At 46.3% G+C, this 25,113-nt stretch overlaps 1 protein-coding gene across 2 annotated transcripts in view; it reads left to right on the forward strand.

Moving 5' to 3' along the window:
- The first annotated feature begins 22,779 nt into the window (after positions 1 to 22,779).
- Positions 22,780 to 25,113, forward strand: part of GRM5 (glutamate metabotropic receptor 5) — a 557,322-nt gene continuing 554,988 nt past the window's right edge. Inside the window, exon 1 of one of the 2 annotated variants that reach the window (XM_082245896.1) lies at positions 22,780 to 23,362. The gene's annotated coding sequence lies outside the window, so the exon portion shown is untranslated. The remainder of the gene's footprint in view (positions 23,363 to 25,113) is intronic. The other variant, XM_082245895.1, reaches the window with a different exon arrangement.

Consider the following 25,113-nt stretch of genomic DNA (forward strand, 5'->3'; position numbering starts at 1 on the left):
TCAAGTCCGGAGCGACCAAGTCATTCTCCACTATCGTCCACAGCTTGGTCAAACGGCTGTGGTACCAGTCAATGATCCTAAGTAACGAGGCAGCATGGAAATAGAGGGATAGGTTAGGAAGGGCCCCCCCCCTATTCTTAGGGAGTGTCAATGTAGATAGCTTAATTCAGGGCTTTTTGTGTTGCCAGATATAGGCGCGTATCGCACCCTGGATCGATTGGAAAAAGCCCCTGGGCGGAGGGGCAGAGACGGCCTGAAAGAAGTACAAAAGCTTCAGTAGAATATCCATTTTGATAACGTTCATTCGACCAAACCAGGAAATATTCGGTTTGTCATAAGACTTTAGACAATTGTGTACCATCCGAAGTAGAGGAATATAGTTAGTGTTGGCCAAAGAGGTCAGGTAAGTAGGAATGTGGATACCCTAGATGTTCCTCTTTAATCACCAACCATGTGAGTTGCTAAATGTTGTACCTTCATTAAGGCTCCATTCACATATAGGCGTTTTCGGATCACGGGCAGAATTGCCACGATTCTGCCCATGATCCCAAACCAATGCAGGTCGCGGGACGCCCGTGCGAGTAGCGAGACACCCGTGCGATTCCCTTGACTTGCAATGGCACCCCAAATGCGGTGCGATTTTGCCGCCATTGTCGCCCGATGAATCACTGTAAAATCAGCAAACAGAATCGCGGGACGCCTGTCGCCCAAAAGAAGTACAAGACAATCGCGGCAAAATCGCTCCGCGTTTGGTGTGCCATTGCAAGTCACGGGAATCACACGGGCGTTCCACAACTTGCAATAGTTTGGAATCTGCTGCAATTCCGCCCGCGATCCAAAATGCCTATATGTGAATGGAGCCTAAATATTGCTACACTTAGAGGCGCCCCTCTTCTCTTTTATACTCTGTAGCTCCTGCTGGATTTTGCTTCTTATCCCCTTGTGGAGGCGCTATTTGTGGATGGACATTTTATGGTTACACAACCTATCACATTGCTATATTCTTTTTATATGGACTATAAACTGAAGGACTTATGAATAAATGGTTGTGGCAGGAATCATCTGAGTTTCCATTATTTCTTATGGGGAAATTGGGTTTGATATACGATTGCTTTGGATTACAAGCACGTTTCCGGAACGAATTATGCTCGCAATCCAAGGTTTTACTGTAAAATGTATTTTGCCTGGCCGAGTAATTGTCAGTCAAAGTATCACACCTCTGAAAACTGAAAGGGAAGGGGGTGAACCATGCTGTGCTGGTACTGATGAGGTTAAACTGAGCCCTTCTGGCAGATGCCTGAGTTGCGAAATGGCTGGTCCAGGCTGCAGCCCAGAAATTTTCTTCTACACTAATTACCACCCACCTTTGTTTTATTTGCGCACACTAGATTTCCTTTTGTTCTCTGGAAAAGAAATAAAAGCTGCGCCATGAAAATGAGTCAGGGCCGGCTTCTGGCTTGCACAGTGTACGGCTAAGTGTAATGCACCGTGTGGTTTGTATTCAACAGAGCATCAGATGTTGGAGCTCGGGGCAGTTCAGCAATGACAGACGTCAGGCTGATTTCTACCTTAGCTACAGCTGGTGCTGACAACAGTAATAGCTGCATTATACCTAACCAGCTCTGCCAAAGCAAAACAAATAAAATGCCCATTACACCACTTAGGATGTCTCATGCAGACCGCGGTTACATATGCTTCCCGAGTAGGAAAAATATGTCTCCGCAATCACCGTTTCGGCTAACGTTAGCTAAAAGAAATAGGATGTAGACGAGATCCGCTCTTCTTTGCACTGTGAAAAATGTATGTGCGATTTTTAAAGCACCGTTTGGTGTGAGTTCGTGTGTGCTCATGTACGTTTTTAACCACTTCATTCCAGAAGATTTACCCCCTTTCATGACCAGGCCATTTTTTGCGATACAGCACTGCATTACTTTGACTTACAACTATACCCTAATAAATTAAAATTAATAATAATAATTATTAATATCAATTAATAATAATATTTCCCCCCCCCCCCCCACCAATAGAGCTTTTTTTTGGTGGTATTTGATCACCTTTTGCTTTTTTTTATTTTATAATATTATAAAAAAAAAAAATAAAAAAAATTTAAAAAAAAACAACAATTTTGAACAAAACTTTCTGCTATAAAACATATCCAATAAAAAAAATGTAAAAAAAAATCGGATTTCTTCATCAATTTAGGCCAATATGTTTTCTGCTACATATTTCTGGTAAAAACCCCAATAAGCGTATATTGATTGGTTTGCACAAAAGTTATAGCATCTACAAACTATGGGACAATTTTATGTAATTTATATTTATTTATTTATTTTTTTTACTAGTAATGGCAGCCATTGGCAACTTATAGCTAGGGATGATCGAACGGTTCGGGTCGACCATCGGTTCGACCAGAACATTGGGTGTTCGAAATTTGGCCGAATTCCGAACTTTTTGCTGTAAAAGTTCGGAATTCGGCCACCAGAACCGCCCAAAATGCAATGGGACAGGAACTGGGCTTTAAAAGCCCATGATTGGCCCAGGAACATCAGTAAAATGTGATTGGAGTGACTACGGGGTCCAGAGGCCAATCAGGAGTGAATACGCCCCCCAGTATATAACCTAGCCCCGCCAAAACTCTAGCACTGTAATACAGAGACTGTGGAAGAGAGTGGAAGCATTTGTGTTTCTCCTGCTGCTTGTAAAGCTCCAGTGTCATTTTGCAATTATTAGTGTGAGGAAAGGGATATGCAGGGTAGTTAGGGTACTATATACCCCTATAGTTAGATTCAAAAATTTAGTTTTTGTAGGGATAGCTTTAAGTGTCAGGGTACCCGTTTAGGGTGACCTCACTCTGCCATGTCAGGGTGACCGTAGTGTAGTTTAGGGTGAACTGACTCTGCCATGTCAGGGTGACTGTAGTGTAGTTTAGGGTGACCCTGGGGCATGACCCAGAACCCTAGGCACTTTTTAGGGGCATTCATTGGGTTTTAGGGCTTCAAAATGGTGTTTTTTGATTCCAGAAGTTTGGGTCCCATTGATTTCAATGGGGTTCTGGAATCCGAACCGAACTTTCGGGAAATTCGGGTGTTCTGGTCGAACCGAACTTTTCAAAAGTTCGATCATCCCTACTTATAGTGGGACTGTGCAATTGTGGCGGACAAATCGGACACTAACTGACACTTTTTTGGGGACCAGTGACAGGGACCAGTGAGTATGGATCAGTGCTAAAACAAATGCACTGTCACTGTACTAATAGCTCTGGCTGGGAAGGGGTTACCATCAAGGGTGATCGAAGGGTTAACTGTGTGCCTAGCTGGTGTTTTAGTGTAGTGTGGGAGGAGCTTTTATTAGGGGAATGCATAGGTCTGTGTCCCTGCTTTGCAGAAACACCGGATCTATGCCTTCCTTACTGACAGAACTGTGATCTGCCTTGTTTACATAGACAGACTGCAGTTCTGCCTGTGTACCGAACAGTCCACGGTTGCTGGTGGACATTGAGTCCACAGGACCCACTGATTGGCTCCTGCTGTGTAGAATCACAGTGGGTGCGAGCCACCGGCAGCCCGCACTCGCGCTTGCTACCCAAAAGTGCAGGATCACGTGTATATATATGTGTTCCCCCCCCCCCCCCCCCCCGGAACAGTAAAACTGCTGTAGGACAGTTGGCAACTCATGCAAAAAGTTACTTTCTGCTTACGTATGGAAAAACAATTGTCTGCTAGTCATCTAGTATACGTCATTAAAACGCTGTGCAATACATTACACATGTGTTTCACCACATAATCCTTTATTTCTATAGCCTCAAAATATATATTGATGTAGTAACACATTTATAGGCTGTATTTTCTGTGGCAGACATTAGAGATTCCCTAATACCATTTTTTTACTAGGAGTACCAATTTCTTTGTTTTTAGTTCTCGCCGATACCAATTACCGATACTTACTCCAACTGTTTTGTTTACACTTCAGCTTTCAGTAATTGAAAAGCTATTTACAAATGAAATACATTTCTTTTTTTTAATTTTTGCGATTTTTTTTTTAATGTGACACAATATGTTAAAGATGTAATAATATTAACAAACAAAGCAAACAAAAAAACGTTTTATTAATTAATAGTTTTTAAAATAGTCAACAAAGAAAAAATCAGCAGGAAAATATTAATTAAATGTAGAAGGAGAATAAGGAGCTAATTAAGAATGATTAGATTACATTAAGGGTTAATAATTGGTTAAACAGGAGAACATTTCTTAAAAATAAAAAAAAAATAACTTTTTTTTTTTTTTTTTTTTTGACAGGTTGCTTCATCTGCTGATCAAAGTTAATTCCTTTGATCTGTAGATGAATAAATAAAAAGATACAAAAAGAAAGAATGTTTCTTTTTATCTTTCTTTTTCAGCGGCTGAGCAATGTTGTTTATAAATATGACACTAAGAGCCCATTCACACTAGCACGACTTGTGAGGCGACTTGTGTTGCCCCAGGTCGCTTGACATAACAAAAGCAATGTTAATCAATCAGTGCCGTCTTAATTGGCACTACTGAAGTCGCTCCGACTTCAGAAAAGGGTCCTGTACTACTTTGAGGCGACCTGTGATCCGACTGTCCCATATACTTCAATGGGAGTCGCCTCCTTATCTTAATTGACACGACTTGTTATCAGACTTTCCAGGAAGAAGAAAGAGATTAGCCAGGCATTCCCCACAGACAAAGTCGCCTATCTCTTCAAAGTAGTGCATAAGTCTCTTCCAAGTCTCTTCCAAGTCTCTAAACAAGTCTCTTCAAGTCACGGAGCGACTATCTGGTCGTGGTAGTGTGAACCGGCTCTGACAGTTCTGGACGGTGGTCTGAGGGGAGGCATGCAATGTGCAGTGCTTTGGACGGTGTACTGAGGAGGCCTGTAATGCACACAGTTCTCTGGTGGTCTGAGAGGCCTATAATGCTTCCCAGTGCTCTGGATGGTGGTCTGAGGGGTGGCCTGTAATGCATAGTGCTCTGGGATGGTGATCTGAGGGGTGGCCTGTAATGCACAGTGCTCTGGGATGGTGATCTGAGGGGTGGCCTGTAATGCACAGTGCTCTGGGATGGTGGTCTGACTCTGAGAGGCCTGTAATGCTGCACAGTGCTGGATGGTAGTCTCAGGTCTGAGGGATGACCTGTAATGCACAGTGCTCTGGATGCCAATGGTCAGAGGAGGCCTGTAATGCACACATAGCTCTCTGGACGGACGGTGGTCTGAGGGGAGGCCTCAGGCCTGAAATTGTAATGTACACACTCACAGTGCTCTACTTTCGTGACAGGTCAAATCACATGACAAGTCGCATCCTATTGACGGCAATGGCAGTGTTTAAATTGATGCAACCCCAACTTTGCGGTGCTGCATTGATTTGAAAAGGTAGTACATGCATTACTTTTGCAGATTTCTCGGCCTGGAGTTTGAAGGTTCCAAAGAGGTTTGGGTGGGATGGAACCTTCGATCCTGTGTCCAGGTTTTCCTGGAGTTCTACAGATTGTGTGTGTGTCCAGGTGCACACACTCATTATAAACCAGGTCTGGTGAGAACTCAGGGCAGTTGCTGCCATTCAGATACACAGTCTGCAGACATCCCAACCTGCAAAAACTAATTTCAGGGAGGTTTTACTCCGCGCCGCCGCTGACCTTTTATTTCCTTACTAACACACATATCTGCTGATATATACAGGGATTGTTGAGGGTGACACACACACATATCTGCTGATATATACAGGGATTGGTGAGGGTGACACACACACATATCTGCCGATATATACAGGAATTGGTGAGGGTGACACGCACATATCTGCTGATATATACAGGAATTGGTGAGGGTGACACACATATATATCTGCTGATATATACAGGAATTGGTGAGGGTGAGACAAAGAATTTGATTGCTGAGTGTGTTCATACCTCTGTATAGGAGGAGGGTAGAGGAGAACGGATCACACAGTCCCATCTTCTGCTGCTGCTGCTGCTTCCTGTATGGCTCCTCCTGTCACAGGCGGAGCACATTTCATATCCTTCCGCCTGTGACAGAGCCGGAACTATACAGGGAGCAGCGCTCTGTCACTGACTCAGCAGACATCCGAAGTCTCCCACGGCAGCCGGGAGGTCGCACGGCACTTGCGGGTGTCCGTGAGCCGGCGGCCAAAGGCGGGAGACTCCCGCAAGTCGCGGGAGACTTGGGATGTCTGAGTCTGTGTGTAAAAATAGCTGTATGCTCCAGCCAAGATGGGTGACTTGCACAGGAGACGGGACCCCATGTTGAGGGGACTTCTTGCTTAAAGGACTGGAAAAGTCAGGACAGCTAAATGGGTCCGGAGGGACTGGGAAAGTTTTTAGGCAGGTGCAGTCTGCTTTTTCCAATGTAGGTGGCATTCAGCCCGTAGCGGCATTGCAGAGGGAGAGGAAGTCAAGGGAACATTCTCAATTTCTATTTAAGACCTTGGCTCCCAGGCTTGGTTTCAGTGGCGGCTGGTGCTGAAAAAATATTTTTTTTTGGGGGGGGGGGGGGGGGGCGCAAACAGAAAAATGTAATAGGCATTGCTTTGCGGCAAAAAACGCTGTAAAAAAATTGTGTGACTTTGAGGTCACAAAAGTGTGAAAGGGGCCTTCAGTAATCAAGGTATAGTGTGCCCCCTTCAATGCAGAGTGACCACAGTGTGCCCCCTTTCAATGCACAGTGACCAGCGTGCCCCCCTTTCAAAGCACAGTGACCAGCATGCCCCCCTTTCAAAGCACGGTGACCAGCGTGCCCCCTTTCAATGCAGAATGACCAGCGTGCCCCCCTTTCAATGCACATTGACCAGCGTGCCCCCTTTCAATGCAGAATGACCAGCGTGCCCCCTTTCAATGCACAGTGACCAGCATGCCCCCTTTCAATGCACAGAGACCAGCATGCCCCCTTCAAAACAGTGATCAGCGTGCCCCCTTCAAAACAGTGACCAGCGTGCCCCCTTTCAATGCAGAGACCAGCATGCCCCCTTTCAATGCAGAGACCAGCGTGCCCCCTTTCAATTCAGAGACCAGCGTGCCCCCTTTCAATGCAGAGACCAGCGTGCCCCCTTTCAATTCAGAGACCAGCGTGCCCCCTTTCAACGCAGAGACCAGCGTGCCCCCGTTCAACGCAGAGACCAGCGTGCCCCCGTTCAACGCAGAGACCAGCGTGCCCCCGTTCAACGCAGAGACCAGCGTGCCCCCGTTCAACGCAGAGACCAGCGTGCCCCCGTTCAACGCAGAGACCAGCGTGCCCCCGTTCAATGCAGAGACCAGCGTGCCCCCGTTCAATGCAGAGATTAGCATGCCCCCTTTCAAAGCAGAGTGAACAGCATGCCAAGCCCCCCCCCCCCCGAGACCAGTGCACTTACCTGTAGCGACAGCTTCTCTTCAGTCCCCGCGTCTCCTCGAGTCCTCAGTCCTCCTGCCTCCTCTTCGGCCAATGGCATGGGGTTTGCCTTTCAGCCAATCAGGAAGCGGGTCTCGGACCCGCTTCCTGATTGGCCAGGAGGAGGATCCGTGTGACAATAGCGAATTTTCATTCGCTATTGTCACACAATGGGTGGGCTCGGGCGCACTGCTCTATGCCCCCGGTCCACCCTTTGCTGAAGCCTATTAGAGCCTCTGGCTCTAATCAGGTGATTAAAAAAAAAAAAAAGCCCCATTGAACTCCAATGCGTCCAGCGCCCTGCATGCAGATTAGGGGGCCGGGCGCATGGATAGGGGGGGCGGCGCCCCAACGCACCGGCCGCCATTGCTTGGTTTGCATTTAGTGTGTGGGTAGTGTATGGACAGGTCACCCATCTGTCCGGAACAGTAATTAGTGGCAGGGAGAGGTTCCAGACAAGTAGGGAAAGTGCAGGGACACGCCGTCTTTCCTGAAAGCCTCCCCGTTTGGGTAAGGACCAGCCAGGCCACATTCCACCCTTCAAGACAGATGCTGTCTGCACACCTGAGACCTGCTGCTATGCTCACTGCTGTAACATTCTGCGAGTGTGCCCAGTTGGGTGATCTCCCTTCCAGATTAGTTGTACTCTGCTTCACTTTTACTTCAATACAGTTCTGTTTCTGAAACTGGACTCTGAGTGATTCCAGTCGCCACAAGCTAGAGTGACTAGCGTGCTCAGGGGGCTGGAGGAAGTTTGAGCTCCCAAGTCTGAGTTTGTGCGAGCCCCTGTGGTGCTGGACAAACCCTATCAGGGGGTCAGGAGTGGGCCCATACAGCAGGGTGCTAGAACCAAGGCTGAGTGAGCCGGGAGAGCCTGTGGTCTGGAAGACCGGATCGAGCAATGGTCCTGCTGACAGGAGAGCCAGGTGGCTCTGCATTTTTGCTTAACACTGTTTTGTGTGAAGCTGAAACCTCCTGTGTGGAAAACCTTGTGTTGTAAAGATATTCTTTTTCCTTTTTAATACAAGTGACCTTCCAGGCCCTTAAGTTCTAATTGGAATAGACTTCACTAAAAAACGCATCTACCACTGAGCTAACAACCCCAATATCACAAATCCCATATAACCACTGTACATTAGGGTGACACTTTTAGGCAGGGAATGGAGACTGGAAGTTTATCTGTGCACTTTCACTGGGCAAATCCTTTTATAAATACATCCCTTAGTGTTGACTAACCCACTATCTCTGCTGGATGCCTAGTCCTACTCTTTCAGTAAAATACCACTTTGTAGGTTGAGATTATTTCTGAATAATTTGATAATTAAATAATTTCTCCTGCTAATTTGAGGCCATGTCCCTGCGTTCTTAATCTTGGTTTCATATTTAAAATCCTGCCCTCTCAAACCTTATCCACCCCCTTGATGTATTTAAAGGTTTTAGTCCGGGGAGAACTGGGCCAGGGGGCATGGGGGCAATTGCCCCTGGGCCGCTCTGATGCTCCGTAAAAAGGCTGCACCACTTCTGCCACAGACATGCCCTAAGGATTCCTGGTGAAGAGAAGTAAAAAGTTCCCACCTGTGTGGGATGAAGACAAGGACAGAGCACAGGCCACCCCCCCCCCAACTCGTTCCAGCATGGATGGTTTAAACTGTGTTTGAGCAGAGGTCAGATCCATGCCCCACTGGAGACTCTCCTCACCCAGGCAGCCTCGACCGAGCTGTCCTTGCTCCCCCCAACAGCCCCCTGCTGACCAGGTCAGGAACCTGGATTCGGACGGTGAGTAGAGAGTACCTGGAGTGGAGCTTTAGCCTGGAATGGGGATCAGAAGGAGGCCGGGAAGAGTTAGGGTGGGAGGGAGGCCAAGTCGCTGCACCATGAGCCTCTGGTTTGTACCAAAAGTTGCCAATCAGCACCTGATTTTAGCCATGTATCCCCTTCCCCTTCTACTATTGATTTCCTGAACTCTCTCCTGATCTCCTGATATGTTTTATCCCCCAGACCAGGGACCTCCAAACTGCTCCCTGCGGGCCCTTTGCTTGCCTTTATCCGGCCTTTGGGGCACTATTCCTCCTACTGACAGCGATGATGGGGCACTATTCCTCCCACTGACATTGATGATGGGGCACTATTCCTCCCACTGACATTGATGATGGGGCACTATTCCTCCCACTGACATTGATGATGGGGTACTATTCCTCCCACTGACATTGATGATGGGGCACTATTCCTCCCACTGACATTGATGATGGGGCACTATTCCTCCCACTGACATTGATGATGGGGCACTATTCCTCCCACTGACATTGATGATGGGGCACTATTCCTCCCACTGACATTGATGATGGGGCACTATTCCTCCCACTGACATTGACGATGTGGCACTATTCCTCCCACTGACATTGACGATGGGGCACTATTCTTCCTACTGACACTGTTGATGGGGCACTATTCCTCCTACTGACAGCGATGATGGGGCACTATTCCTCCCACTGACATTGACAATGGGGCACTATCCTTCTATTGACACCAATGATGGCGCACTATTCCTTCTATTGACACCAACGATGGGGCACTATTCCTTCTATTGACACCAACGATGAGGCATTATTCTTTCCACTGATACCAATGATGGGGCACTATTCCTTCTATTGACACCAACGATGGGGCACTATTCCTTCCATTGACACCAACGATGGGGCATTATTTTTCCTACTGACACTAATGATGGGGCACTTATTTCTTCCACTGACTAACAAGCCTATGGCATTTTTACTCCCACTGGCCACACTCTAGCCCCCCTAAAGTTTGAAGGGCAGTAAACTGGCCCTTTGTTTCGAAAGTTGGAGATTTCTGTCCCAGACCTTTCACCATTTTTGTTGTCCGTCTTTTGACTCCTTCTATTTTATCAATATCTTTTTCTAAGAGCTAAAACAAATATATGGCTATCATTGCCGCCCCTTCTGAAAAGCATTTGCCTGTTTTACGCCTAAAAATGCCCACCCATTGCACCTCAACTATTCTCTTGATGGGGTGCATTCAGTGGCGGTACCGTCTGCTGAATGTGTCATATCATTTAATGGGCGGCCATGAACCAAAACATTGTAGCATTACAAAGTCAGTTCAACTGGGAGAAAAATATGGAACCTATGGACCCCAATAAAATGCCTATCGCCAGCATCCAAGCTGCTTGTAAAAAGAATTACATAAATGTTATCATCTAAAAGTATTCAGCAATTGTATCATAGAAAACACTTCTTTTCTTAACATTGGTTACTATGGAAACACAACATTATTGAAAAAATATATTTATTTAAAGGCACAGGTGACCTAGATTTGACCTGAAATATAGTTTTAATACTTTGCTGTCCTTCATTGATATGGGGGTGGCCTTGGACGCTCCGGTCTGTAGAGTGGAACTTCAAAACGGCATTGAAGAGGAAATAGCATATAATCAGTTTATAACAAAGGAGGAGCACACTGGAAATGGCAATTTATAGCAAGGCCACTATGCAACATTCCCCAGCACTTAGCCCCGCTAGGCAAAGTGGCTCTAATTTAAAACCTATTTTCAGCATTTTATTAAAAGCGAAGGTCTCAGCTGCGTATATTCACTAATAGTTCACATATCACACCACCATGTTTATGTAAAGTATGATCATATTCTAATGGGAGAGAACCAGCATTATGATATACTGTATATAAGGTATATTGTATACAAAAAATATATAAAGGAGGTCCTGGGACTGAGTGAGTGAGGCCAACCCCTTTACCAAAAAACGAACCCTTACCTAAACTGTTTTTACAAGGTATATTGGTATAATATATATTGTGGCAGTATGGTTCCCTATCATGGGGTATGTCACCCAGGATTTTCAACCTGGCAGGTTGATGGGCTCCAGGATGATTGTTTAACCGCTTGCAGACCAGCCACCGCAGATATACAGCGGCAGGTTGGCAGGTTCCCGCAAATCGCCGTACCTGTACGGAGGTTCACAGGAGAGATCCACAGGTCTCTGTATTGATTCCATAAGCCCATCCCTCCCACAGTTAGAACATACCCCCTAGGCTCACATTTAACCCTTTGATTGCCCCTGGGTTAACATCTTCCCTGCCAGTGTCATTAGTACAGTAACAGTTAGGGTTGAGGATGTGGTATGGACATTAAATATAACTGTAGCACTGCCCACTAGAGGACTGCTGAGTATTACACTTTCTGGATTCCCCTGGGTTACCCTTAGCAACTGACAGCAGACAAACAGCATTGAAAATCCTTGGCTCAGTCAATAATCAATCCAGGGGATGTTGGTTTTTGTGTTTTATTTTAGAACTGGGATAGGAGAAGGGATGAGTGGGATACTCCAACTATGAACTATGCACAATCTTGAGGACAACTATCTGTAGAATGCAGCAAGGCCACTGCTTCACCTTGCCACTGAAGTGAAGATAAGATACTAATCCCGCTTAAAAATTCTCTTCAGGGTTAACAACTTGGCACCCCCTTTACTCTCACTGCCTGTGTGCTGACACCCGTCCGCTGACTCTAGCCACTGGAGTGGTCCCCTTCCTGGGCAGACCCGTTGGCAAGCTTCCCTGTACTCATGGATACTGTTTTTCCAGAGTTGCTCTGCCTTCACCCCCACAGTCAGCTTCCACTGGACCTCTGGGTTCAGCCACACTTTCCTGGTCCACTAGGCCGACTGCCTGTGACCACCATCCACAGCAACAGAAGGAGAGGCAGCTGTCACCCTCCTCCTGGGACCTGGCTTCCCACCTAAAGACACCCTGTCACATGTGCCCTTGGCTTTTTTAACATATCCCAGGATGCACCACTGTCTGTGCCAACCCACTGGGACAGTTACAAAGCCTGTGTGTTATTGGCTGGGTTTCCTCCACTGTCCAATATGTTCCCATATTGGACACAGTGGGAACACTCCCTCAGACCAGGTGAATCAAACATGGAAACGTGCAACAGGCCTGACTAGAAATCCTGCTCCCCTGATAAGCAGACAGAGCACTAGGTTTTACCTGCCACTCTCCTGATAAGCAGGCAGAACAAATTACTCTTCCTATCTAGCACCTATCTAGGAGGGTGCTACATCCACCCCCCACCAAAAATGAGCCATGTTCCCATTGGCTCTGGGGCAGCTGCCCCCTACAATATTCCTACCGGAAAAAATCCATGGAGTATCCCACAAACTTGGAGAGGGGGAAAAGGGAAAAACAAATGTTCATTCAATAAATTAAGGTGAAAAAATAGAAATATCTCTCAGTATAATACATTTCAGGTGCATTAATGTAATGAACCCCCCACCAAACAAAACTCTGTTTGGTGAGTACATACATTACCCTAACTGATTAAACTACCTCCTTGGCAACCTGCAAAGGAAACACATTAACATTTTAGCATTTATATCACAGAATTTTCCACATTCCTTGCTACAGTTGGTGAGAAGGCCCTCTCTGCAGAAGCGGTCTTCTCACCCATCATCCCTAGCTACAGGTCCTTGGCAGCAGGCTTGACATGGGCGTTCAGGTGTACACTTCAAAGGTGACCCTAAACCCTGTCACTAACTAGCTACCACATCTCTGCCCACCAGATCATGAAGACACACAAAGTCCTCTTCTGACAGGATCCTTGTTGCTGGAGCCTGAGCAACCTTTCCAACTTGGTGGGTTAGCAGTCTCTCCCGCGCTCTAGGACACCCCCCACCAAAGATACTTCAGGTCACCACCCCCTTAGGTGGTACCCAGCAAAGTTTCATTGACAACTCGTTGGTCTGTCAAACCTTCACAGGGCATCTCATGGACAAGAGTCTTTCTGATGGCCCACTTACTCCACAGAGTGTTCTCTTAATTGCTGAACAACAGGATCCTGGCCCGATGGCCCAATGGATCTCCTCAATAGTGTAATTGTGATAAGTTCAGAGTCCCTTCTGCAGAAAGAAAGAAGTCTCTTCTCTTGACAGTTAGAGGGGAGGCTCTCTCTGATTAATCCACTTGGCAGTGGCATTTTTGTGAATTTTCCTCAGCCCTTCTTGCAAAGATTGAAGGGGAAAGGGTAATGAGATTCAACGGTCTCTTTTTCAGCAGTAGAAATCTGGATGGGGGATTCGCACAATTTTCCCCTCCTCATCCCAAACTCTGACTGACCAAGCCTGGCCAGATCCATCTGGGCGGTGAACCTCTACCCGGTCTATGTAGATAGCCCGCCCATGATTCCACTGCACCTTCACTGACAGGAAGGTCTTCCACAAGTCCAGCTTAGATTGATTACGATATGGTTTAGGGACAAAGAGAAAGTCCCATACAGCCTCATCAAACCAAGCTTCTCTTCTGGCCTCTATCTCCAGCATGACCTCCCGTGGTGCATAGGGATAGTCATACCCATTGTAACAGATCAACTGGCACCCGACTGGGTACCTCCGTTGACTGATGCTCCTGGTGCTTCCCAAGGGCTCCGAGCTCTTCAACAGACACCATAACCACCACAGACCCCACGAACCGCCACAGCTTGGTTGGGGTCTCGCCATCTCCTACCCACCCTGGACCTACGACAAGGTTCCAGTGGGCGAACATCTCTTGAGAGTGAAGCAGGAACAGGAAAAAGCTCTTACAAGAGCTTAGTGATTATTCAAGGGAGTATGAAGAGCATAGCAATCCCTTGTAGCAGATTCTCCCAATAGGAAACAGGACTCTAGATTGAGGGTGAAGTAGAACTCTAGGTTTAATGGTACAGCTGCTCTTTTATACAGTCCCCCCCCCACCCCACAAGGTTACCGCCCAGGTGGACCTTGTGGGGAACAGGACATGAAATTCACAATCCAATAAAAACAGAGTTTTACACTCAGTCACTCCCATACAGTGTACACAATCCCTCCCCTCTGCCTGATTACATTATCATATGCAGATTAAATTGTATACAGAAATAACCTGAACTAATTATCTAGCCATCTGGACAGAACAATGTGAGGTCATTAACATTTAACAATGAAACAGACAGACTTAACAAAATCCACATCACACCTCAATAGATAGACTATAGGATAAGCCAATGACAGTCTGTCCGTCTCCTACATTGAAGTACATGGAATAAACATCTACATATTGGTATGAATATTTAGGTGTCACAGACTTCATAGCAACAGGCTATAGGTCTCACAGTATAAAGTGGGATTAAATCTTCATATTTCCTGAGAGACTGGTGCATTGGGGTGCAGGGGCGCCGCCCCCCATCCATGAGTCTGGCCCCCTAATCTACATGCAGGGGCACCGGATGCATGGAGTTCAGTGGGGCTTTTTTTTTATCCATGGGATTAGAGCCAGAGGCTCTAATTGGCTAAAAAAAAGGGTGGGCTTGGGGTGCAGAGCACTGCGCCCGAGCCCACCCAGTTGTGTGACAATAGCGAATTAAAATTTGCTATTGTCACAGTGATCCTCCTCCTGGCCAATCAGGAAGCGAGTCCTGAAACCCATTTCCCGATTGGCCGAAAGGAGTAGCTATGTCATTGGGCATGGAGGAGGAGGGAGGAGATGCAGAAGACCGAGAGGGAAGAAGAAGAAACCACCACCGCTGCACATGTCCAGGCAGGGTGAGTGAGCGTGGGGGGGGGTCCTGCTGTGGTCCTGGGAGGGGGTATGGTGCGGGTCCTGCTGTGGTCCTGGGGGGGGGTTATGGTGCAGGTCCTGCTGTGGTCCTGGGGGGGTATGGTGTGGGTCCTGCTGTGGTCCTGGAGGGGGTATGGTGCGGGTCCTGCTGTGATCCTGGAAGGGGGGGATGGTGCGGGTCCTGCTGTGGTCCTGGAAGGGGGGGATTTATGCGGGTCCTGCTGTGGTCCTGGAAGGGGGGGGATGGTGCGGGTCCTGCTGTGGTCCTGGAAGGGGGTATGGTGTGGGTCCTGCTGTGGTCCAGGGGGGGTATGGTACACGGCCTGGTGTGGTCCTGGTGGGAGGGGGGGGTGTATGGTGCAGTCCGTCTGACGCCCCCCCCCGGCCCATGGAGCACCAGCCGCCACTGGTCTGCACCCACCCAGTACCCCAAACAAATTGTCCAGAAAACACGTTACTCACCCAGCCAACCTCTGCCTCTCTCGTAGAACATTTCATGTTCATATAGCTTTTGTTGCCAGCAGTTTAAACATTAATGGCTGTGTGTTGAGTTGTTTTGAGTGGACAGCAGATTTACACTGTTATACAAGCTGTACACTCACTACTTTACATCGTAGCAAAGTGTAATTTCTACATATTCTTTCACAATATACATTTTGTTTAAGAACAGAGTTGCATGACCACCCAATTGTCAGTTAAAAATAGACAACACTGCGATCTTTCCTTCTTCGTGTAGAAGTCATCTGAGTGAGCCAGTGAGTTACTGAATTCCTTAGCATGTGGTATCAGCCCTGCCTACTTCATTTCTGATGCATTACAAAGAACACAGTTTTCTCCTCATTTCAATATTCCCTCCCTGTGAGCAAGCAGAGAACACACAAAGTTATCAGCTCACGTGATTTCTGGCACAATTGACAGTTATATCCCTAAAGTATTTGTAAAGTCATTATTTTTTAAAACAATAAAAAGGTTTTTACTTATCTGCTCTGTGCAATAGAATTGCACACAAAGTGACTTGGATCCTCCATTTCTGGGGTCCCCCCTCAGCGCTTCTGGCTCCTCCTCTTCTTGGATTGTCACCATAGGAAGCCGCTTCCTATGGTAGCACACCTCTGGGCTCGATCCTGAGCCACGCTTCCTGCGTCCATAGACACAGACAATGAGGCTTGGCCCTGCCCCCCTGCTCCTTTGTCCCAGGATTTGATTGACAGCAGTGGGAGCCAATGGCTCCCCTGCCACAGCAAAGCCTATGAAAACAGGGAGAGCTGCTACAGATGAGCACAGAGCTGGATTGAGTGAGTATTGAGTGAGGTAAGTATAAGGGGGGCTGTATAAATACCTATAATTCATAAAGGATGAAAAAAAAGCATCATAGATATTTTCCAAAAGGGAGCAAATAAGAGAAGTTCATTGTTACATTTTTTTACCTATACTTTAACAAATATATTTGATGTTAGGATGCCATCAGATGAAAGTTCAATATTTAACTACTTCAGTACCGGGCACTTTTTCCCCTTCCTGCCCAGGCCAATTTATAGCTTTTAGCGCAGTTGCATTTTGAATGACAATTGCACGGTCATGCAAAACTGTACCTAAACCAAATTTATGTATTTTTCCCCCCCACAAATAGAGCTTTATTTTGGTGGTATTTGACCACCTCTGTGTTTTTTCCTTTTTGCTAAACAAATAAAAAAATACCAAAAAGTTTTTTTGTTTATGTTATACAATTTTGTAAATAGATAAGTTTTTTCCTGCACTGATGAGGCCTCACTGACAGGCACTGATGAGGAGGCACTGATGGGGTGGCACTGATGGGGTGGCACTAATATGAGGCACTGATAGGCAGCACTGATGGGCACTGATATGTGGCACTGATAGGTAGCACTGGTATGCAGCATTGGTGGGCACTGATAGGCGGCACTGCTGGGCACTGATAGGCGGCACTGCTGGGCACTGATAGGCAGCATTGATGGGCACTGATGGGCACTGATAGGCGGAACTGATGAGCACTAATAGGTGGCACTGATGGGCACTGATAGTCTGCACTGATTGGCACTGATAGGCGGCACTGATGGGCACTGATAGGCGGCACTGGTGGGCAATAATGGGCACTGGTTGGTGGCACTGATAGATTGCAATGATGGGCACTGGTGGGCAGCACTGATGGGGAGGCACTGGCGGGCAGCACTGATAGGGCACTGGCGGGCTCCCTGAGCCCTGATTGCCATCCCTGGTGGCCATGGTGGGCATCCCTGGGGTCATGGGTGGGCATCCCTGGTGGTTCTAGTGGAACCCCTCCAAGGGTCTGCACTGGTAATCAATGCTCTGATTACCAGTGCAGACCCCCCCTGTCAGGAGAGCCGCAGATCGGCTCTCCTCTACTCGTGCCTGTCAGGCACAAACTGAGGAAAGCCGATCAACGGCACTTCCTATTTACTATGTGACCAGCTGTGATTGGACACAGCTGGTTACATGGTAAAGAGCCTACGTTAGTTAGTTAGTTAGTTAGTGACACTCTGCATCATCGATCGATCGCTGCTCTGCGTGCCCCCGGGGGCGCGCAGAGCGCATTATCCTGCCGCCATCATATGACGTCCGTCAGGATAATGCAACCACCTTCCCACCGTCAATCGCCTATAGGGCGGATAGGAAGTAGTTAACAAGGGTATATACTAGGGATAGACCGATTATTGGCAAGGCCGATATATCAGGGGCCGATATGCACTTTGCCCAATATATCGGTATCAACCCCGGAACGGGCCGATATTTCCGATATTTTGGTGACGTCATTCTGAGTGTATCACAGCCATACACCCACCCACAGCAGCCCGGTGCCAGCCAGCCACCCACATCCACAGGCCCTGTACCAGCCAGCCACAGGCACTGTATCAGTGAGCCAGCCAGCCACCCACAGGCCCTGTACCAGCCAGCCACCCACAGGCCCTCTGACAGCCACCACAGGGTGCCAGCCAGCCTCCCACCCACCCACCCACCCACCACAGGGTGCCAGACAGCCAGCCACACACCACAGGGTGCCAGACAGACAGCCACCCACAGACAGGGTGCCAGACAGCCACCCACCCACAGGCCCTGTACCAGAGAGCCACAGGCACTGTACCAGCCAGCCAGCCACAGCCCCTCTGCCAGCCAGTCACCCAACCACCACAGGGTGCCAGCCAGCCACCCACCACAGGGTGCCAGACAGCCAGCCACCCATCACAGGGTGCCAGACAGCCAGCCACCCACAGGCCCTGTACCAGACAGCCACAGGCTCTGTACCAGCCAGCCGCCCACAGGCTCTGTACCAGCCAGCCACCCACAGCCCCTGTGCCAGCCACCCACCTACCACAGGGTGACAGCCAGCCAGCCATCCACCACAGGGTGCCAGCCAGCCAGCCAGACAGCCAGACAGCCACCCACCACAGGGTGCCAGCAAGGCAGCCATTAAGCATTAAACAAAAATTAACATGTTCAGTACCAGATTTGTGTCTCAAATTGTCTTTATTTTTCAAAACTTTAAATGTACAAAATATCGGCCCATATCGGCAAATACTGATACGTTGTGACCAAAATATCGGAATCGGTATCGGCCCTGAAAAAAACATATAGGTCTATCACTAGTATATACCGTAAATCATTAAAAAAACTATATACATATACATATATATTAATAAACAAAGTCCAAGGTTGCATGTCTGGAATGTAATTTAAGCGGAGTTCCACCCAAAAGTGGAACTTCCGCTTTAGGTAGTCCTGACCCCCTTACATGCCACATTTGGCATGTCATTTTTTTTTTATGGGGGGGGGGGGGGCGGGTACCTAGTGCAGGTACCCGCTCCTTCTTCCACTCGGAGTGCCACGGCGCCCTGAGCGGAAGTTCTCCTCTCCCCCTCCCTCCCTGCAATCTTCTGGGACATGTCAGAGGTCCCAGAAGATTGCCGGCCAATCACGATGCGCAGAGTAACTGGCGCATGTGCAGTGCGCACCCGGCTGTGAAGCCGCAAGCTGTCACAGCCGGGTGCCCACACCAGTGATGCCGGTATTCCGTGAAAAAACCCTACCCGTGAAAATTCCCTACCCTCGTCACTTCCTGTGCACCTACGTCTTCAACAGCTGAGCCGCTTCCCACTGCGCATTCTCACAGCTGCGGAGGGTAGGGAATTTTCACGGGTTACTGTTTTTTAACGTTACACCGCATCAGCTGTTGCCGCGCGTACATTAAATCATCTCCGCTCCAACCCGTCACACTTCCCTGATCTCGGCTCCAAAATGTAAAAGCGGCGGTGGGTCTATGAAAATATAAATCATGGAGCCGAGATCATGTGGGATGCCGCACCTGCTGATGAATGAAGCACGCCCGCCGGGAAATCTCAGGCTTGGAGTGGAGATGATTTCATTTACCGGCTGGGCATGTGCAGTGGGACGCGCGGCTACAGCTGATGTGTGACGCGGTGTAACGTTAAAAAATACTACCCCATGAAAATTCCCTACCCTCCACAGCTGTGAGCATGTGCAGTGGGAAGCTGCTCAGCTGTTCAATGATGTACGTGCACAGGAAGTGACGAGGGTAGGGAATTTTCACGGGGTAGGATTTTTTAACATTACACCGGCGCCGCTGAGACCCGAGGGAGAGGATCGAGGCTTCGGGCGGCCGCATCGCTGGGCTGTGGGACAGGTGAGTGTGTGTTTATTAAAAGTCAGCAGATACACTTTTTGTAGCTGCTGACTTTTAATAAACACAGAAAAGACTGGAACACTGCTTTAAATGAATTTATGTAGCAACTTTCAAATGAACAATGTTTCCACGCAAACTGTATTTGAAATGTGCTACAATAAATGACATTAGTGCTACAAACTTGGACTTTGTTTCTAGATATCCTCAAACATTTGGGTTACTACTGTTACATTAGCTATGGCTGCAGTTTGTTCACTACCATACACACACCTATCTATATCTATATGCATATGTATATGTATATACAGGGCTTTTTTTCTCAGAGAATAGGTGTATACATATACATATAAATACATACATACATACACATATATATATATATATATATATATATATATATATATATATATATATATATATATATATATATATATATATATATATATATATATATATATATATATATATACATATACATATACATACATACATACATACATACATACATACATACATACATACATACACACACAGTAAACCCCTGTTATATCACGGTTCAGTTTTTCGCGGTCCCGCTTTTTTTTTTTTTTTCTGTAAGACCTATTAATATTATTTTATTAATTAAATCTTTATTAATTAAATAATCTATTGAGGGGGATCTATTGTTCCTGAAGGGACCTGATGTTGCTGGATTGGTGTCCATTGTTGCTGGGGGAGTCTATTGTTGTGTGAGTGATTTTTTGTTGCTGGGGTGGGGTCTTTGTTTCTGGGGGAATCTATTGTTTCTTGGGGGATCTATTGTTGCTGGCTCCAGTGGATCTATTTAACTGCTTTTCTTGTTATTAGACAAGAACAAATGCCATACAAATTATTTAGCACCATAAACTGATACTTGGGGCAGTACTGGGTGGTGGGTAGGGAGTGTAACCAAGGGACGGTTCTTGGAGAGGGGTGGGGAGCAGAGACAAGGGGGGACTTATAAGGGAGGAGTTCCTGCACCTATTCTCTGAGAAAAAAAAGCCCTGGTGTGTGTATATACAGTGTATATATATATATAAAGTAAACCCCCCTCCATCGCTGGGGTTAGGTTCCAGACCCACCCGCAATAAGTGAAAATCCGCGAAATAGAAAATACCCTTTTTAAATACACCCTAGGCACGTTTTTTCTAACTGTCACTGTACTTTTAAAAGCATTTTAAGGTCTTTAAACACACTTTTAAAACAATAAAAACACATTTAAACACATAAAAGATACTGAGAGACAGAGCAAGAGCAATGGAAAACTCAAAAAAATTTAATTAATAAAGATTTAATTAATAAAACAATATTAATAGGTCTTCCAAAAAAAAAACACAAAATACCGGGACCGCGAAAAACTGAACCGTGATATAATGGGGGTTTACTCTGTATGTATGTATGTATGTATGTATGTGTGTGTATGTGTGTATGTATATATATATATATATTGTGACAGGAAGTCAGGTAAATCTGGGAATGTAGTCACTGAGAGGAGACACATTCCCACCTGCTTTGAAAGTTCACTGATACTATAGGGTGTTGGCTGCAGAGAGAGCCAGCAGGAAGTTGAAAACCATTCAGCTGTTCAGAATGAGGAGATCAAGGACTCTATAATTTGTCCAGAGAAAATCTATTGAGTGCTGCCTCCTGTCGCTGTGTGAGCTGGGAAGAGGAGGACAGACATAAGTGTACCTCCCGACGCCGTGTGGGCATGGGAGAAGGACTGCTGCCGCCTGTCGCCGTGTGGGCTGGGAGAGGGGGACAGTCGGATGTGTGCCTCCCGACAAGCTGGTGAGCATGGGAGAAGACCCCCTAAAGCGATGTGAAGCTAAGGAGGGTAACCACGAGTGAAGACGTCTCAAAGGTGAGAAGACAAAGTGTTCCATGTGAAGAGTGTGAAGAGAAGTGTTCCATGGGAAGAGTGTGAAGAGTAAAGGGACATGTTCAATGGACAATGTTTGTGCTGTGTGAAAAGCAAACAAATGGACATTTGAGTGTCTGCTGTAGGATCAGCAGTGTCGGCCCAACAGTAGGTTGGAAAGACTTCTTAGGTAGGTTCCAGCTGTGAGAAGGTAGCCGCCCACAGAGGCAAGGATTTATTTTGTCTTTTATTTTATTTTGGCTGTTTTGATGCTTGCAATTGTGTTAAGTAAATTGCATGAATAAATCAGTCTTGTTTTTCAACCTCTAATCGGCTATCTCTGTGAAAACGCACCCCCAAAGGGGTCACCCATACGCCTACCACCGAGCTAATCCCTCACAATATATATATATATATATATATATACTGTATATATATTTAGCCCTCTGATTCCTCCAATTGTATTGTAACTGTACTGTTTGCCCTCATGTTGTAAAGCGCTGCGCAAACTGTTGGCGCTATATAAATCCTGTATAATAATAATAATAATAATAAAATTATAATGATATATATAATTTTATTTTATGCTAACAAGTTTCTCTGTGCTGTAAGTATTTGGAACATATTTATTTTGTTCTTGTTATCTTGTTTCTTATATCTTAAACCGTATTAATGTTATTATTAATAATAATAATAATAATAATAATAATAATAATAATAATTAAATTATAATAATATATATATAATTTGTTTTTACTGCTAACAAGTCTCTCTGTGCTGTAAGCATTTTGAACATATTAATTTTGCTCTTGGTATTTTGTTTCTCATATCTTAAACTGTATTAATAATAATAATAATAATCATAAAAATATTATTATTAATAATACAAATAATAAATGCCATCGGATTCTGTACCCCATGCAGTAGCAGTCAGGCTGCACATAGTTAAGCAGAGCCCATTAGTTTGGGAAGCCTGAATAGGGAGGTTAATAGCAGGACTTATTCCTGCGAGTGCCATGGCCATCCTCTGCTTTATTGTTCTAGTCTTTAATCCGAGACTTCCAGCTGGCACAGGCAGCTGGCACACACAGAGGAGAGAGATGTGAGGGGGGACATACAAATCAATGCCTCTTCATGAGGATGCTCTGTGGTCCAGGCTGGGATCAATGCAGGTTGCAATCTCCTTCTCTCCACCCTCCCCCCCCCCCCCATGCTCTCTCCTGTGATGCTGCAGGCACTATCCACTGCATGGAATAAAATTGGATACCTTTCCCTCTACAAGGCACACAGCAATGTCTGCAAATCTGCAACAGGATTAAGGGGCTGCTGATAACAAATCCCTGCTTTATCTCACAGCACAATCACAATCTCTCTATGCACAGTCTAGCAAATCCATTCTCCTTTCTACTTTCAATGAAACTCATGCAGCCGGAGAGCCTTGCATTATTGCACTTCTTATAATGCATAACAGGCAATTAGATTGGAGGAGACTGCAGATAGAGCAGTGCTAATAGGCAGGCATGGTTAGGGATAGACTGGGCTAAGTGGATGCCTGGTTGTGCCCCCCATCACCTACCAGCTCTGCTCTGTGCTGATCTGCAATGCTGTGTGAATGCCCACTTGGCACTAGCTGGGCTGCGCTGGTACCCAAGCCTTGGATGCTGCTGATCCATAGGATGGAGCTATCCTGTATCTGAGCTGACCTGCTCTATTGGCATCTCAAAGGTACTGTACTCTTCCTTCTACTCCTCACTCCAATGTCAGCCTTGCTTCTAGATGATCCCCAACCAGTCCAGCCAATGCAGGTCAGTCCTCTAATTTGCACTCTCACCTCCTTATGACCTTGCAGATATTGATGGATTCAGGAAGCTTGGATAGCGCCCTCTCCAGCCTATCGGTGTATGCACCCAATAAGATGTCAACCTTCTGTTATTTGTATGCATGGCTGGGGGTTCTCAGTGATTTACAATGAGGCTCAGTATTGTGGGGTGCAGCACATCTCAGGGTCAGCACTTTGTGATACATTTTACATCTGCACCATGTGATGTGTTCCATCTATATGTATATATGGTGGCATGCTATATGGTCTGATCACACAACAGTCCCATAATCAATATTTAAAGCTTTTTTACAGAACCCTTTTTTTTTTTTTTTTTTTTTAAAGAAGCAAATACATGAATATCATTCCACATATAAAGGACCCTCCAATAACTCTTTACAGGAAACCTGTATGGAGCAAAAACAGCTTGGCATCTTTTACAAATGCTAATTGTCTGGCTGTTTCTTAAGCTGGATACACACTATACAATTTTCTTTAGATTTTCTTTCCCTTTAGATTTACCAAAACCATATTATATGAGGTCAGATCTAAACACTCTCAATTTGTGTGCAATCAGGCAGGCCCTTGCACTACATAGTTAAAGGTAAATCCAAAGGAAATCGAACAACAAAAGTTTTATAGTGTGTGTCCAGCTTTAGTTACTGCCCTGATACAAGCAGGCAGCCAGTGAACTGGAAAGTCACATCTCCTGGACTGTATAGTTCCAAGATGGTTTTGAAGTCTTTAAAGCGGTAGTAGACTCAGCTATTTGACTTTTACCTATAATAAGGCTTACCTGTAGGTATAATTATTATCTCCTAAACCTGCACGGTTTAGGAGATATTCAACCTGCATGCAGCCGCTGACGTCTGCGGCGCATGCGCTCTGAAGGTCCAGCGGATCTTCAGAGCTCCTTGCTGGATCTTCCCGGAAAGTGAAACTCCCGCGCACATGCATGGGAGTGACGTCATCGCGTCATCGCACAGCGCCGGAGCCGCCGAACCCGGAAAAGACGCAGAGGGAGCATGTCAGCTCCCTCAGTGTTGTCCAGACGACCGTGTCGGGGCTTCGTTCTAAGGTAAGTATTTCATAATGAGCTAGTATGCAATGCAAACTAGCTCATTATGCCTTTGTCCTGCAGGGTTTGTTTTTTTTTGTTTTTTTATGAGTATACAATCGCTTTAAGCAGCATAAAAGCCTGGAAAATAGCATTTTATAAAGGAGAGTTCAGTAACAGCAATGTATTTTCTTTGGACTGTTTTCTTTAACCAGTTCTGGAAATGGAAGGATTTGCCTCCTTAAAGCGGTAGTATCCCGCTTTTTTTGACTTTTACCTACGGGTAAGCCTATAATAAGGCTTACCTGTAGGTACAATTAATATCTCCTAAACCGGCACGGTTTAGGAGATATTTGCAGTACATGCAACCGCTCATGCGAGCAGCGCATGCGCTCTGAAGGTCCAGGGGGACCTTCAGTTTTGCTTGCCGGAAAATCACTCCCGCGCGCATGTGCGGGAGTGACGTCATCGCGGCTCCGGCCAATCACAGCGCCGGAGCCGCCGAACCTGGAAGAGGCGCAGAGGGATCATGGCAGCGCCCGCAGCGATGTCCTGGGGTCCGTGTTGGGGCTTCGTTCTAAGGTAAGTAATACATAATGAGCTAGTATGTGATGCATACTAGCTCATTATGCCTTTGTCTTGTAGTTTTTTTTTTTTTTTCTCGGGGTTTACAACCGCTT

This window comes from Pelophylax lessonae (assembly GCF_965119305.1).
Source record: "Pelophylax lessonae genome assembly, chromosome: 2".
NCBI classification, from domain to species: Eukaryota; Metazoa; Chordata; class Amphibia; order Anura; family Ranidae; genus Pelophylax; species Pelophylax lessonae.